Here is a 16,392-nt window from a genome sequence, read left to right on the forward strand (position 1 = left end):
TCTATTATAAATATTGAATAAACATTATAATTGGTTGTCAACCATTCAAAAACATTAAATTGTTCATTATAGGCGAGTAATATGAGAGCCAAATTTACATTTTAAATGGACCTAATGACATATGGCTAAATTATGTATCACTGGAAAGTTAAGAACGTGTACTTTCTAAATATCCCGGTCGTCAACAAAAAATATGGTGCATTGTTTTTAAATCAGGGTCAAATGTCATGAGTGCAATTTCAATTCACAGATACTTCCAGTAGAAAAATCGATTCAAAACAAATGCAAAAACGAAACAATACTATAGGAATACTGTATTACTGTTGGGAAAGTATATTTCTATCATAGTATTAATTAATTTTGGTCGATGTTAACGGTAACGTATGTTACGTAACGTTTTCTCTCGGAGTCTTTGAAAATGAACCATTAAGTCACACACATGTATCTGTTGTCGACCTTGCATTATTTAAATCTTATAATAACTACATATCAACTGATTGCACGTATTTACAAACATATATCTGCAAATGTGATATAAATAATCCAAAACAAAATATTTGAAGCAAGGAAAACATAACATATGACGTATTTTAAATTTCATAGAAAAGTCCCATGATGAACTGTACATTGAAATGGAGGAAACGTATGGTTTTCTGTTAGGTTGAAAGCCTGACAACCGCGTCAAAATCAGACAACGTACGGCAGATTTTTTGTTATTATTGTAGTGTATAATGTTGAGCCTGGATCATACCACAATTTCATTTATATCATTGAATCTGATATGATAAGAGTACAAACTAACATTACTAAAATGAGTAATATGCTACTAGTATATTTATATCAACAAATAGACAATTTTGATATAAAACATCACAAGGAAAATATGATCACTCAATATATGTCAAACTGTGTTTGATTTTACTTTGGTCGGCCGTCGTGTATCTTGAAATATATAATTAATCAAACAACACTTGACAAAGTACTTTGTACTTTTAATTACACTGGTGATGACGTTCGGCTACTTTGGCACTACTATACTTACTTTTTTATAACTTGTTTCACCGCTTCAAGCGAAGAACAAAGTTCTCCTACTTTTGAACCTTTTACTTGGCTTTCTTATGCTAATATTCCTTTATCGGATAATAAAATGATCGAAACGTCGGACCAATGGGATGTAGGACCATATAGGTGTCGGAATATTGCGATATCGGAATATCAAAGCTTTATTTTATCTTTTAATCTCATCATTAGTATCGGTCAACATATTCATACAAAGACACCTTTCTTGAGATGGGTATATTATATCCGTACAGCAGAGGTTTTGCTCGAAAGCGGACACAAGATCTACTACAGATTGATTTTAAAATCTGGACTGGACATGAGGAATGTGTTAAATAAATGCAACAGTAGTATACCGCTGTTCAAAATGCATAAATCGATAGAGAACAAGAATGTGTCCATAGTACACGGATGTCCCACTCCCCTTATCATTTTCCATGTTCCATGGACCGTGAAATTGGGATCAAAACTTTAATTTGGAATTAAAGTTAGAAAGGTCATATCATGGGGAACATGTGTACTAAGTTTCAAGTTGATTGGACTTCAACTTCATCAAAAACTAACTTGACCAAAAACTTTAACCTGAAGTGGAACGAACGGACGGACGAACGAACAAAAGGACGGACGAACGAACAGAAGGACGAACGAACGGACCCACAGACCAGAAAACATAATGCCCCTCTACTATCGTAGGTGGGGCATAAAAAACAAATCCGGGTTACAAACTAAAACTGAGGGAAACGTATCAAATATAAGAGAACTAAGACACAACAGAGACACAACACCGAAATGTAACACACACAGAAACGAACTACAATGTTACAATGGCCATTTTCCTGACTTGGTACAGGGCATTCTATGTAAATATGGACGGTTGAACCTGGTTTTGTGGCATGCAAAACCTCCCGCTTTTATGGCAATTATAACATTAAAATGACAACATTACACGACAGGGTAACAATAAATAAACAGATAAATGGGAGAAAATATAAGACAAAGAAACAAACGAATAATAGCCATCAAAAGGTAACAGGCTAAAAAATATTTTGATACGCCTGACGCGCGCTTCGTCCACACAAGCGACAACAACCCGACCAAAAAGCAGGCAACGGCCGAAGACCACCAATGGGTCATCAATGCAGCGAGAAACTCCCACATCCAGAGGCGTTCTTCAGCTAGCCCCTAAACAAAAATGTAAACTTGTTGGAAGTGATAATTGACGTCATACTAAACTCCGAAAGATACACAAGAAAAATCATACAAGACTAACAAAGGCCAGAGGCTCCTGAATTGGGACAGGTGCAAAAATGCGGCGGAGTTGAACATGTTTTTTGAGATCTCAATCCTCCCTCTATACCTATACCTTTGTGTGAACAGATCAACTCGTGTAGAAAGTCGGATGACATCATACCAGTAAATATAGGTGGCATCGGACCGATGTTGCCTTTTAGCCAACTAAAGTCATACGGAGAACTTTTATTGTTTCTGTAGTTAGGTCGATATTTTCTTGGATAGGGTTTGACCTCCAGAAGAAGAAATAATACTATGTAGAATGCATGCCCCATAATCTGTTTTTCTAATCTCATGATCAGCCAAACTGGTTAATAGTTACCAAAAGTGTGTCCATATATACGGTGCATTTGTAATGATAAACCTAAATGAAAAGGAGTGAAAAAATGTCTATTTATAGATATTACACATTATGCTAAAGCCATACATCTTAGACCTCTTTCAATATGTATATCGTTATCTTAGTTAACTCCCGCGTATGCGCCATCATCCAAAAGACAATACATAAATGTTTTAAAGCAGGTGGCATTATTTCAATTGAATGATCCAGTGAAACGTCTTTAGATAATCGACATTCATCTGATTGGATTACAACTTCACCTATCTGGGTCAACTTTTTTAATTAATTCTCCATAGGCGACAATGGTAACGTTTTCCTCCATTGCCCAGTCCATATCGTTTACTTGAACATATATGATGACTCATATCGAAGCTGATACATTTATACATGTCTGGTTAAATTTTCGGGGTGGCAAGTGAGATTACTTTTTTCGCAAATTGCTGGACCCCGGAAGATGGTGAAAAATGTCACTCTCCACATGAAATAATCCCAAAATTTTGATTATAAAACTTAATAAAAAATTGTCCTTTCTAATAATTTATTTCAGGTCAAATCTACATATTTCTTTTCTCATCACATCAGCTCTATAAAACAGTTCTTATTGTTCATTTATGTCCATTTTTAAAATCACAGCATCCACAATTGTATGGCGGACTCATATTGTTTTTCAATTACGTCATCTGAGTTCCTCATCTCAAGGTCTATTAGGGATCCTGACCCATATTAGATCAGCAAATGTCAGATTCCACTTGTATTGCAGTATGAATTCCTTCGGTACACCTTTTCGAACAATTCTGTGAAGTTTTTTTCCGCATCTGAAATAAAATAAGTTAATTTTTAGTATTTTTAAGTAAGCATGCTTATTACTGTTCCTTTTTTCTTTTAGTAGAAAAGCACAAAATCCATATGTTATCAATTCACAATTTAGACATTGATTAAGACTCTTCATAGCTTAAAGTGCCATTCTACAAACCTTCATTACCTAACTGACTTTATAAAAATCATCATGTTTAGATGATGAATTATGAAAATATTGTGTTTTTTACTGTAAATAAGGTAGATTTAAGGATTTTTTCACTCAGAAAATAATGTTTTTGATATTTCTTTCTTTCATAGAAGGAATAGAACATTTGTATTTTTTTATAACTGTTAAGATCATTCACAGACAATTCTAAAACCGGTTTTAGTTTTAAAATCCATCAAGTAATAACCATTTTAGAGTTCTTTTTGTGTGAGTGTTCAAATAGGGAAAAATGGTGCTTTTCTTTGATGAAGATAACATTGTGACGTCATCGCTTTTGTGACGTCATGACTTTATGACTTCATAATTTAGAATTGTACAAACATAACAGAGTGTGTATTTATTCAATAACGAAAGGGAAAAGGAAAAGAAACCAATACAAGGTTGGTAACCAAGCCCATCTATTGCGTTTTGTATCCCTAACAACAGATCAAGGTTGTGGTGTTAAAAATGGTGTTGCTAAATCTACAGCTCCATCTACAGCTCTATCTACACCTCCATCTACACAGGTTTTAAAAAATTTATCTATGCAAGTTTCACCTGCACCACCTAAACTTAAATTTTCTAATTCCACTACAGATTTGACACCTAAAAACACCACAGAATCTGTCTGGTTACCCCGCCTTACAGAAAAGGAATTCAAGCTGTACTCAAAAGAGAGTTACGATAAAAAATCTTATGTAGCCCCCCCCCCCCCCCCCCCACCAAACTGAAAAATGTGCGAGTACAGTCCAGCTACTCAGACCGCATAAATTGTCAGATGATTATTTAGATGAATATCTAGAGGAGACAAGTACTAAAAATAGAACAGTAGATAGAGATCTTAATATTTTAATGATCAATAGTCTTATAATATGTCATTTAAATAAAAGTCCAAAGTGTGCTGTTCCACATTTTAAACTGGTACAAGAGACTCAATGGGGTCTTGGTTGGATTTGGAAAATGAAGTGTACCAAGTGTAAATTTATTTCAGAAAAACATAAACTATTTAGAGAAATTGACACAGGACGTGCTGGTCGCAAGAGTGCTACAATTAACTATGGGTTTCAGACTGGCGTGATAAACTGTAATATTGGTAATAATAGCGCGCGACTACTTTTAACTAGTTCATGTATTCCTCCTATGTCAAAGGGAACAATGCAGAGAATAACAAATACTGTTTGTGACAAGGTTGTAAAACTTGCTGAAAATGAAACAGAACAAGTGGTTGAGAGTTTCAGAAAGAGAAATGAAACCTTAGGGTTAAATAAAAATAGTCCTATAAAATTACATTTTAATGGTACCTATCAGAGTGTGCATATAAAAAGTAGGCATAAAATGGGACAAAATGCATCACAAGTTATTGGTATTGCCTGTGAAAATGAAACTGACAATCATGATATCATTGGTTTTCACCTTGTTAACAAACTTTGATGGGTTGGTGCATGGTTACGCGGTAAAGGTTATGACATTGAATGTCCTAATCATGAGTACTGAACATCAAATACAAATAGGCATGATCCTTTGAGTGAGAAGGATCTTGGGTATGAAATAGGTAAAAAAATTGCTAAACTTGATTTACTTGTGGACTATTGTACTACTGATGGGGATGCAAAAAGTGTACAAGGTTTACAAGAAGCAATGCAAGAAATATTTGACCCTTTATGGTCAGTAAATAGACTGGCAGATACTATACACCGGGGTCAAAGTCAGTTCCGTGAGGTATTGCGGACAATATTTAGTGTCGGTATGTTCCCTGGAGCTACAAAGGCCCAGAAGAATGATATTAAAATAGCTTTTGCCAATGATTTAAAATTACGTTCGCATGGTATAATGAAATGTTTATTTGCAAAATATAATGGTGACCGACAACAAATTTCAAAATGTTTGCCACGCATTGTTAAGTCTTTCGTGAATTGTTATAGTGGTATTTGTAGCGATACGTGTAGATGGAGCATAACACTATGTAATGGTGGTATAAAAACTAGTTGGTGATACAAATCTATTTACCTTAGCAGTCATGGTTTACAAAATGGGTCTTTGAAACCAAATAAGACTGACAAATTATTAATAGAATCATAGTTAGAAATGAAACTGTCTCAGACCGCATTAAATCAGATGCAATATTTCAGCAATACTAATAAGTACGAGTCCGTCAATAGGACAATTTTTGAATACCTACCTAAGAATAAGAATTTTTCTGGCAATGCCTTAGGCCGTGCATCTGCAGCAGTCTTGAAAGTCAATAATAAACAGGATGTTGCATTGGCTAAGACCCTAAAAGCTGTAGGTTGTGGTCTGGGTAGAAATTCTCGTGCTGTAGTGGCTTCGAAAAAAATACGTAAACGTGAAATATATGATTGTGCATATCAAAAAAGTTTACGTGTCAAATTAAACAGGTTAAAAGCTCGCAAAAAACAGGCTATCGATTTCTTGTTAAACAAGAAAGTGCGAAACAGGTTGATTAGTGGATATAAAAACATCAATTAGAACCAAAGCTATGTCAGAATTCAAGTCCGAAAGAATTCGTTCCACAGCCAGGTTGTAGTTCTTGGCCAGATTAACATTTATATTAAAAGGTTACACAATATGGTTTTCTTCCAGCCTTTCAGGAAGCATATTTAGTTATTTATTTATTTATTTATTTATTTATTTATTTATTTATTTATTTATTTATTTATTTATTTATTTATTTATTTATTTATTTATTTACAGAGAATACTAAACATCTAATAATATATTAAAACAAACACTTTTTCAGGAATATATGAGCATGATATGAGTTAGTTGTGTTTTTTTTTAAATTAAAAAGTTTGTTTATTTTGAGTTTGTTATGAAAATGGGATAATGGTCCAAGACACTGAAATAAACTTTGTATCAGACAAAAAGACCACTTCATATCTCCCAATGCATGCATGCATCCAACCACAGTACATACAATGACATGAAATAAAATTATAAATAAAATAAAACCATGTAAAATTAATATTACAACATTAGGTAATTCACAGTTTGGCTTTGTAACTCGATGTCATATTTGGATTTTTTTCTTTCTGTCTTTCTTTATTTTGTTTTTTGTTGTCTTATTTAATTAATGACTGTCACACTTTGTTCATTGATTTGTCTCTATGTTTCACTTTCATTTAGTTCTCTACCGCATGTTTACTTCCGTTGATCAGCTGTTGATTGAATGACCCAGTTTTCTGACACAGTAATGAAACCATCAAGAGTTACTCCCCTTGCACTGTAAAAATTAGTAAACACTGTCGAAAAAACCCACATAAATGTTTGACTGCGCTTATAATCTTGCATAAACATGTTTACCATGTTTGTTTCAGTGTCTTGGGGTTATGAGGGTGGGCTTTTTTCCCATTTTCGTTTTTTACTTGTGTTAAAAACTTGTATTTTCAGAAATGATTAATGTGGATGTAAAATGTGCAAGGCATGTTTACTACAAAATAATAATAAACCACAATTTCAGATTCAGCATGCAGTTAGTATAGTTAGTGCCATGCTCAATATGTGTGGTGCATTGGTGTGAAGCTACACATATTTTTCATTGATTGTTAATCTGCCGAGGTTCTAAAACAATATGGTCTGTATTCACACACAATGCATTATGACAAAGGTGTGAAGCATCTAAATTTTTGGCTAAATCGGTAGATTTCAATTGCAAAATTTTTGCTAAACGTGCAACATTCATTTTAGTACGTTTGGCATTTGGGAATGTAACATTGATCATCCCTAGAATATAATTATTTCTCCTCTGAGTGGCCCCAGTCCAAATAATGCATGTCCCATTTTCTGCCTCTTCACTGTTTATAAGTATAAAATTGGTATATTTTTGATAAAAATCAAAATTATTGGAAGCCATTTTGTATTCTTTTTAATCAAATAGCACTAAAAGAGTGTAACTGACCTCGATTTCAGCAGCTCCAATCCGAAATTGTGATCATTGAACCATGAAACACTACAGCACCTTTGAAATAATAGTTCACAATTTGGGTCAACTTTTTTAATTAATTCTCCATAGGCGACAATGGTAACGTTTTCCTCCATTGCTCAGTCCATATAGTTTACTTGAACATGTATGATGGCTCATATCGAAGCTGATACATTTATACATGTCTGGTTAAATTTTCGGGGTGGCAAGTGAGATTACTTTTTTCGCAAATTGCTGGACCCCGGAAGATGGTGAAAAATGTCACTCTCCACATGAAATAATCCTAAAATTTTGATCATAAAACTAAATAAAACAATTGTCCTTTCTAATAATTTATTTCAGTTCAAATCTACATATGTCTTTTCTCATCACATCAGCTCTATAAAACAGTTCATATAGTTCATTTATGTCCATTTTTAAAATCACAGCATCCACAATTGTATGGCGGACTAATATTGTTTTTTAATTACGTCATCTGAGTTCCTCATCTCAAGGTCTATTAGGGATCCTGACCCATCTGCTTCCGTAAAATACTTGCAGCTGCATAAAGTATTTGCAACCAGTTCCGTAATCACTGCTCAGATCTTTAAGTTTGATAGACTGTTTATCACAGTCATTTTAAACTGTTAATTTTCTGTCTTTAAGGCATCAGACAACTAAATAGAGCTACTGTATACAAAATTGGACGTATATTGGCCTTGTTGAGGCTGTATACATGTAACTATAAATTGACCGAAATATGTTTTTAGTTTTTGTTGAAGCTGATATTTTGCATTGTTTTCTCGGCTGCAATCCTCGGGCAGAAATTAAGTCCGGTAAACTTATCAATTACAGTTGTTTACAAGAATACTTAGTGATGGAAGCTTGATGGTAAAAAGCTTTAATAGTATAATTTTCATGAGTTATTTTTTTTTTAAATCAGATCATTGTAGGAGATATGTGTAGCAACACTCTTTACAGCTTGAGTTTGCTACTCATGGGATACCTTATGAAGTTTTGTAACTTGCTGACAGGCTTTATACATTTGCAAAATATAAAAACAGACAAATCAGAATGAGTTGTAGATCTACTGCCCTCGTTGACATATGAGAAGAGACTGGCTCGGTAGAATCGGTACTTGTAGTACAAAGTCTTTGTACAGACAAAACAGAAGACGATAAGTTGTGTTTACTTTTGAAATATTTATAGCAATTCTTACGATATTTTATACTTCCAAATTGTATATTTTCATTTTTGTTTCATATTCATCGACCAGTCTTCTGTAAACTTCATCTTTTCGTTTTCCCACTGCGGCAATGCAACTGTATCTTTATTTAAGTGTTGAACTATATAGTTTCTATGTAGTAAATACCTAAATGACTATGCATCAATGGATACGTTTCGCTTTTTAGAATAGTAAGGGTTTCATTTTAACTGGTCTGGGAAAATCCGACATGACTCGGAAGATTTTCGACAATTTTCAGATATGATTCCTTATTTAGAAATGCGTGAATTCGACAGAACTTAAAAACTATGCTTTAGTTTGATTTGATCTGAATTTTCGGACGATTTAATTGCTATTTAATCTACACTGAAGTGTAAGATAGAAATGAAACCGTTAAAATATGATTTATCGTACTTTAATAGCACTATGAAAGTACACGGAAATCGACTAACATATTCGGTCAAAAACCGATAACGAAGTAGATAAGGAAATCGTGAAACAATAGTAATTTTAACCAACATCATAAAATTACAGAAAATAGTGATTTTAAGAAATGTTGAGATAAAGTCTTGGTATTGAATGAGAAACGATACATGACGAGTAATTTCGTGTGTTCTAAAACGAATAGAGTGCAAAAACATTTAATAAAAAAATAATTTTAGATCCGAAAAGATCATGTTAATGATTTGTTTTGTATAAAATGTCAAATATTTAGAAGGAATGCAAAAGCATGCGGACTTACAGTTGTAAATATTGATTTTCAATATTTTGAGAATCTGATTACTGGATTATTCTGACTAAAAGAAAAGATACGCCTAATTTCCTTTGTTTGAAAAACATGTCGTAATTTTATAATTTTCAAGTACTGTCGGAAATAAACGTCAATTTTACAAAAACTGCACCGTGCAATTCTGTGACGACCGGACAAAAATCAAAGTTAAATAATTATTCTTTCATTTTAAAAACAAATTTAAGCCGTTTGTTAGGTGGGTGCATTTAACTAGACGTCTTTTTCAAATATTACACTCGCCAAATAATATAATCCATAATAATGTAGGTCAACAGTAACATTACACCCCGGGTGCTTTACAAAAATACGAAACAATATTAGTATAAAGACCCTTAAACATTAAAAATACCAAATTTCCCTTTTAGTATTTGTTAATTTTAACGCATATTGTGTTACTGGCTACAGTGCTTTATAATCTGAACAAAAAAACAACAATCAAATGCCAAGGTTATTTTTTTCAATCATATTTAATGGCTATTATTTATTTTGAATTTATTGAACCATACAATTAAATTTTGACTCTTCACATTGAACAATCTGCAGAGTGAATTATGTAAAATGTGAGGAGTCAAAGTTATCAATGAAATGACGTGTGCTACAATGTACGTAACGCAAGGCTACGTAGTTCCCTTAATCAGTACTGGCTGATACAGTGTACCTAATTAGCTAATATTCCGTGATGATCTACATTGTTAATTTCACTAAGACAGTTTTATTCTTATATTGTAAATATTAGATTGAAAAATAAAAATGTTTAAACCTTGATAATGCACTAGAAATGTGTATCGATAAATATTTTTTCCCGCAAAATCTGAAATTTTAACACCTCCTTAAGGTTGAGGATATGTGAGACTAATTTATACGAGTTAGTTGACTATTATGACATATCTTTTTCACGGATGTTAGCATATATTTTCCTCATGTTTTAATTGTACAATATCGTACCGTTTCTTTGAATGTGACTTACCGTATAAGACTTATTACCAGGTTTGTAACAACATGAACAACACGACGGGTACCACATTCGGAGGAGGGTCTGCTTTCCCTAATACTATGATCAACCCCCGTTTTTGGTTTGATTCGTGCTGCTCAGTCTTCAGTTGTTTTTTATATATCTATGTTGTGTTTCGTGTACATTATTGTTAGTCTATTGGTCGTTTTCTTTTCTGGACATGGCGTTTTTCTGTTTATTTTTGACTTAATATGAAATTGACTGTCGCTCTGGTATCTTTTGTCCCTTCTTATACACATTTAAGATATTATTATAAATTGAGGTGAATGTGGCTCAACCTTTTAATGTTTAATCATAGATCTACTTACTTCTATTTCAGAAGCTGGTTAAAGTGCGTATATGTTTCCGAGTCGCAGGCTTGAAAACAATTAATAATAACGTAATCCGTGTCATTATATCGCTAGCTACCCCTCCACATGGACAAAGAGTAAACGTTCATTAGAACGTCCCAAATGATCTCTTCAAAACTAAAGAACTAATTTCTTTGATATAATGTTATTCTTAGGTCTTACCTTGGATCGAAAGAGTGGACGTCACATCCGTAGGTTTTTACTATAAAATCATCAAAACTGAAGTCGTTGTTTATTCTGCAAGATAATATTAAGCTATTTGTTGCTTTCATAATATTGGTATGAATTGGTCAAAGTACCAGTGTAGACAAATTAATGTATCACTAGCTTATAAATAATGAGGTTGTAAGTTCGATTCTCGCATGTTGCAGGTGCGCTCGACCCCAATCTTCATTGAAAAAGTATCGTGTACTGATTAAACTTGTTTATTCTTGCATGTGTTTGTCAGTATATTGCTCCACATGCAGATATCATTACTTTTAATAAAACGTTCTAACTGCTCTCTTCTTTAAAATATTGTCTCTCATATAAACAATCCTATGTCTTTTGACATTTTGTTACTTGTCCTGCACATATGTACAAATACAAATTGGAAAGGGACCAACAATACCATTATCTACATTATTGCATGGATAATATATAACGGGAAAAGAAAAAAAAAGAAACAGGGCACTATGTGTGGATTTATTCAAAATTGCTTGGCTAGAATAATAACATTTACACAAGCAGGTACTCATCATGTTTAAATAACAAATGTCTATTCATTATGGTAATAATTCAAAATCATTAATTTTTTTCATTTATGTTTTAAATTCATGTGAAAGATTTCCCCAAAATTTGACAAGCATAACATAACACAGAACAGATATAATTTATTCCTGTTGGTTTGCAAATTAGCTGGACACATGTCATCAACTATGAGAGTCAATTATAATCAACAAAAACACATTTCGAAGGAATATTCAATTTCTATGATATAAATAAAGAAGTCTACATAATTATGTATTGGTATAACAACCCATTTGGTGTGTAATTACTGTTTATTTCATTTCACTGTTTTATTAGAGACATAATTAAAAAACAAAGAAATGGTTCAGCATATACTGTGATTTTCCGTTAGTTTTAGTCTAAATAGATATAGATAAATGTGGTGCCACTGAGAAAACTCAGGGGAGGGTTTAGATCCCGCTAACATGTTTAACCCCGCCACATCCTCGATGTATGTGGCTGTTCCAAGTCAGGAGCCTGTAATTCAGTGGTTGTCATTTGTTTATGTGTTACATATTTGTTTTTCGTTCTTTTTTGTACATAAATTAGGCCGTTAGTTTTCTCGTTTGAATTGTTTAAAATTGTCATTTTCGGGCCATTTATAGCTGACTATGCAGTATGGGCTTTGCTCAATGTTGAAGCCCGTACGGTGACCCATAGTTGTTAATTTCTGTGTCATTTTGGTCTCTTGTGAAAAGTTGTCTCATTGGCAAATACACCACATCATATTTTTTATATTAACTCAATTAAAAACGCAAATTAACACACAATGAACGAATGAATTTGATCTGTGATACCTGGATACAAAAAAATAAATAATGAATAAATAGTTATGGTAAAAAGTAAATAAACCGGTTTAAACAAAGTTAAAATATGTTACTGCTGTGAAATGTTAAAACATTTTTTAGACAATCATTACTTTTGAAAAAAAACTGCGTCAAATAATACACAGGTAAATGAAAATAATTTTGTTGTAAGGGTACTTCATCTTTTGTGTGTACAATCCTCTGTTCCGGAAAACCAATAAATGTCCTGTATATCAACAAAACCAATCCAAAATTTAGCACATATGAGTGAATATCAACAATAAAACTATACAATTGGTGCTAGATAAAACTTCCCGTACAGCTGCTAGAACAGTATTTAAGGAGAACATAATTAATGTTGATGTTCATAGTACGAAGAAGTGAACATTTGTAGCAATTCCAAATAATAAAAGATGGTATATAGACAAGATCCATGTTTACATTAAATAACAAAAAAAACCTTAAAAATAGTATCAACAGGTAAAATTAACAAGACAGTACGATAATCAGAAACTCAATTTCATGTTGACTCACCCAAATGAATAAACTAAACACGGGACAGGAGGCCTATAAGGTTTGTCATGACAAACATTCCATCCACCATCGGTCATATCACCTATCCGTAACACCTCCTTACAATGTGTTTGTATCGATGTTAAATATCTACAAAGTAAGAATAGAGTCGTTAATTTTACTAGGGCCGTGTTCACATAAAACGCTATGTACAGTAAACATGTTTACAATTAGTTTAATGTAATGAACAGTGGTTTCACATTAAAATTGTTCACATCTATACACCTTGTTTAATTACCTGTACATAAGATTTGTTCACACATATGTCATTTAGATGTTCATTACGTAGAACCGAATGCACATTTTTCGAACAACTTTTCTAGCAGTAAAGGAACGACCATTTGACTCCAAAAGCGGATTGGGTTGGGGGAGGGGATGGTTAGGGGAATGTATTTTTTCCTTGATAAATATTCTGATCCCCAATTTGATAAAAAAAAATATATATTTTGGTTTTACAGATGATTAAAAAAAATATGCTGAATCCAGAGCTTCTCCATACATTAGAGTTAAATATTAAAAAATATTTGATTGCTAGCATCGAAAAAAAACGGAATAAAAACGTTCGCGCGAAAAAAAAAACTGATTCAGACCCCCCTTTTTTTTAAAGTTAAGTGGTTGCTCCTTTATCATGTTTATGAATGCCATTTCGATGATTTGCAGTAGTTTAAAGATACTATAGATGCCTCGGTTACGCATTGTAAAACGTAGTCTGCACCAGCCTGCTTACAAACGAAGAAAACCGATTGAGATGTTAAGGATCACTACATTTCTATCTTTTCTATTTGTTTCTTTTTCTTTTGTTGGTATTTGGCAAAAGGAGGGGGTAATGGTTTTTTTTTAATTTCTAAGTGTATTTTAACGAATCTTTGATACTAGACAAACAAAACAATTTGCCTCACACTTTTTTCAGTTATTGCATTTATGAGTGAACTGTTGTTTGAGTAAATACTGGTGGCAAATATTTCTGTGTACGTCCAGTCGATTCGGTAAGACCTTTTCAACTGAATAAGTTGTTCGGAAATGAGGATGCTTTGAGTCTTGATGAGGGGTTAATAAAGCTACGTTACGTGCTTTTTATAACACATGATTTTAAATATATAAAGTTTATACGAATATCTCTGTTAGGAACTTCATTAATAATTGTTATAAATTTCAATTTTATTCAAAAATCCTTTCTTCTTTAAATATGCATGGTAAAATTAGTGTACTAAATGCCTAGTTTTGTGTACACGTAACCTACACAAGGCCTACATTGACTTTCGACTGCATGTAGACAAAACATGATTTAAACTACATGTAAACATTGAGTTTTATCAATGGGAACGTAATTTTGTTTAGTTTACGTGTGAGTTACACTAACACAACACCGAGTTTAGGTCAATGTGAACACGACCTAGAACGTGATACGAAATTACTTATTTATCAATGCAGACTGCTATGAGCTGAAACTGATTTCCAAACATTAGGGTGTTATCATTGATTGTTTGGTTTAAGTTGTTGTTTGTTTCTAATTGTTTCCGAACTAGAATTTGTATACAGTATCTACACATTGTTTGGGATCGTTTTATTTTGTTTATATTTTGTGTATCACTTTTTTGTTGTTTGTTACTGTTGTATGTTTTTCTAATTACTTGATTATATGTCCAGTCGCAGTGATAACCTTCAAAACCTCATAAAACATCAATGTTTACGTTAATGAATTGTAACTGCAGTTTTGAAACTGTTCTAAAAGAGAGACGAAAGATACCAGAGGGAGATTCAAACTCATAGAGAGAAAATAACTGACAATGCCATGGCTAAAAATAAAAAGACAAACAGACAAATAATAGTACAGAAGACACAACATAGAAAACTAAAGACTAAGCAATACGAACCCCACCAAAACCTGGGGGTATATCAGGTGCACCGGAAGGGTAAGGGTTTCGAATCACAATATTTCGTTAATATCTATCACATAGCTATATTACTTCAATGGCAATGAACAGGTATGATATTTAATACGTTTGTAGTTTTGCGCGTGATGATAATAATATAAGTAACATATATTTTATAGCATCATATATCATAACCGATTTATTTCGAGTCGTGATATCCTTGGCGTTCTGGAGTTACAAATGAATATCGTAACTAAAAAAAGTATGGTGTTCATAGTTTAAATTATTCATGGTCTTTATCAGCGGAAAGACAAGTTGTTTAATGCATCTATATTGTACTGTAATATTTCTCAAAATATCAAACAAATTGCAAGAAATGCCTTGAGTTAACCTTATGAATATTTAAACTATTACAATATACCTTGTATATAGGTCCAATCTTTTTGCGTTGTTTAATTGTCGTAACACCGTGTCCTCTGGGATACGTAGGTGCCCATACTCGCTCTACAAAATGTTGTAAAATGTTTGAAAAATGAATTTATTGATAGAAAAAAAACACAAAAACGCATTATATTCACGGAACAAGAGGGCAGTTTTATCATACTCATATAATTTTTACAAGAACCATGATTATATTAATAAAAATAAAACTAGGATTTTGATTTGCCATGTAATCAATGAAACAGTTATAATGTCTACTTGGGATCTGAACACCTCAGCAGAAAGACAAAATATCTTAGTATGACGCTGACAATGCTATCTTGGTAATATTCTATACTGATATAAATGCAGTATACGCGGTATCAATATCCACTGCCATCATATTAGATATGGGACATCAACATTGAGTAAAACTCTCAACCACATACTTCATTTATACTATGTTAATATTGAACACAATTTCAGTGGGTAAGCAAGGATCAACAGCCATAGTTACAATGAGAGTGATTAGCAGGCAGATTTGTGTCCAGGTAAAAGCAGTTTCATTTTATTGTTTAAGATTTTAATATAGTTCTCAATTTCCTTGTTAAAACTTTAGTTCTATGTGTTTCATAATTTGTTTTATTTTATATTTTCGTGTCTACATTTCATATCCCGGACTAAATCAACGTGCAATTTAATTCTAAGTTTAGACATTGAGTGACATGTTTTACCCTGAAAGCTAATTAGTGACAATTTACCTTATTCATGATTTTAGGTTAGATATTATAATCAAATTAGTAAAGTAACTCTATTCTTCAAGTTAAAAAAAAATAGTTTATCTTTGTCACTGAACAATATTACTCAAATTAATTAGGTTTTTCCACTTTTTGTGGAAAGACCTATTGTGTTTCTTCTGATTATGTTTTTTTCTTCCGCCTAATTTTTTTGTTGCGATAAATA

The 16,392-nt window shown here is 32.7% G+C and overlaps 2 long non-coding RNA genes across 2 annotated transcripts; both read right to left on the reverse strand.

Moving 5' to 3' along the window:
- Nucleotides 1-3,210: 3,210 nt before the first annotated feature.
- On the reverse strand, nt 3,211-6,012 carry LOC143048026 (uncharacterized). The gene is made up of 2 exons (XR_012969726.1): nt 5,872-6,012; nt 3,211-3,504 (listed from the first exon to the last, which is right to left on the reverse strand). It is a non-coding gene; the product is annotated as an uncharacterized LOC143048026 (long non-coding RNA).
- Nucleotides 6,013-11,098: 5,086 nt separating this feature from the next.
- On the reverse strand, nt 11,099-15,532 carry LOC143048082 (uncharacterized). The gene is made up of 3 exons (XR_012969742.1): nt 15,431-15,532; nt 13,097-13,225; nt 11,099-11,225 (listed from the first exon to the last, which is right to left on the reverse strand). It is a non-coding gene; the product is annotated as an uncharacterized LOC143048082 (long non-coding RNA).
- Nucleotides 15,533-16,392: the final 860 nt, after the last annotated feature.

This window comes from Mytilus galloprovincialis, chromosome 1 (assembly GCF_965363235.1).
Source record: "Mytilus galloprovincialis chromosome 1, xbMytGall1.hap1.1, whole genome shotgun sequence".
Lineage (NCBI taxonomy): Eukaryota > Metazoa > Mollusca > Bivalvia > Mytilida > Mytilidae > Mytilus > Mytilus galloprovincialis.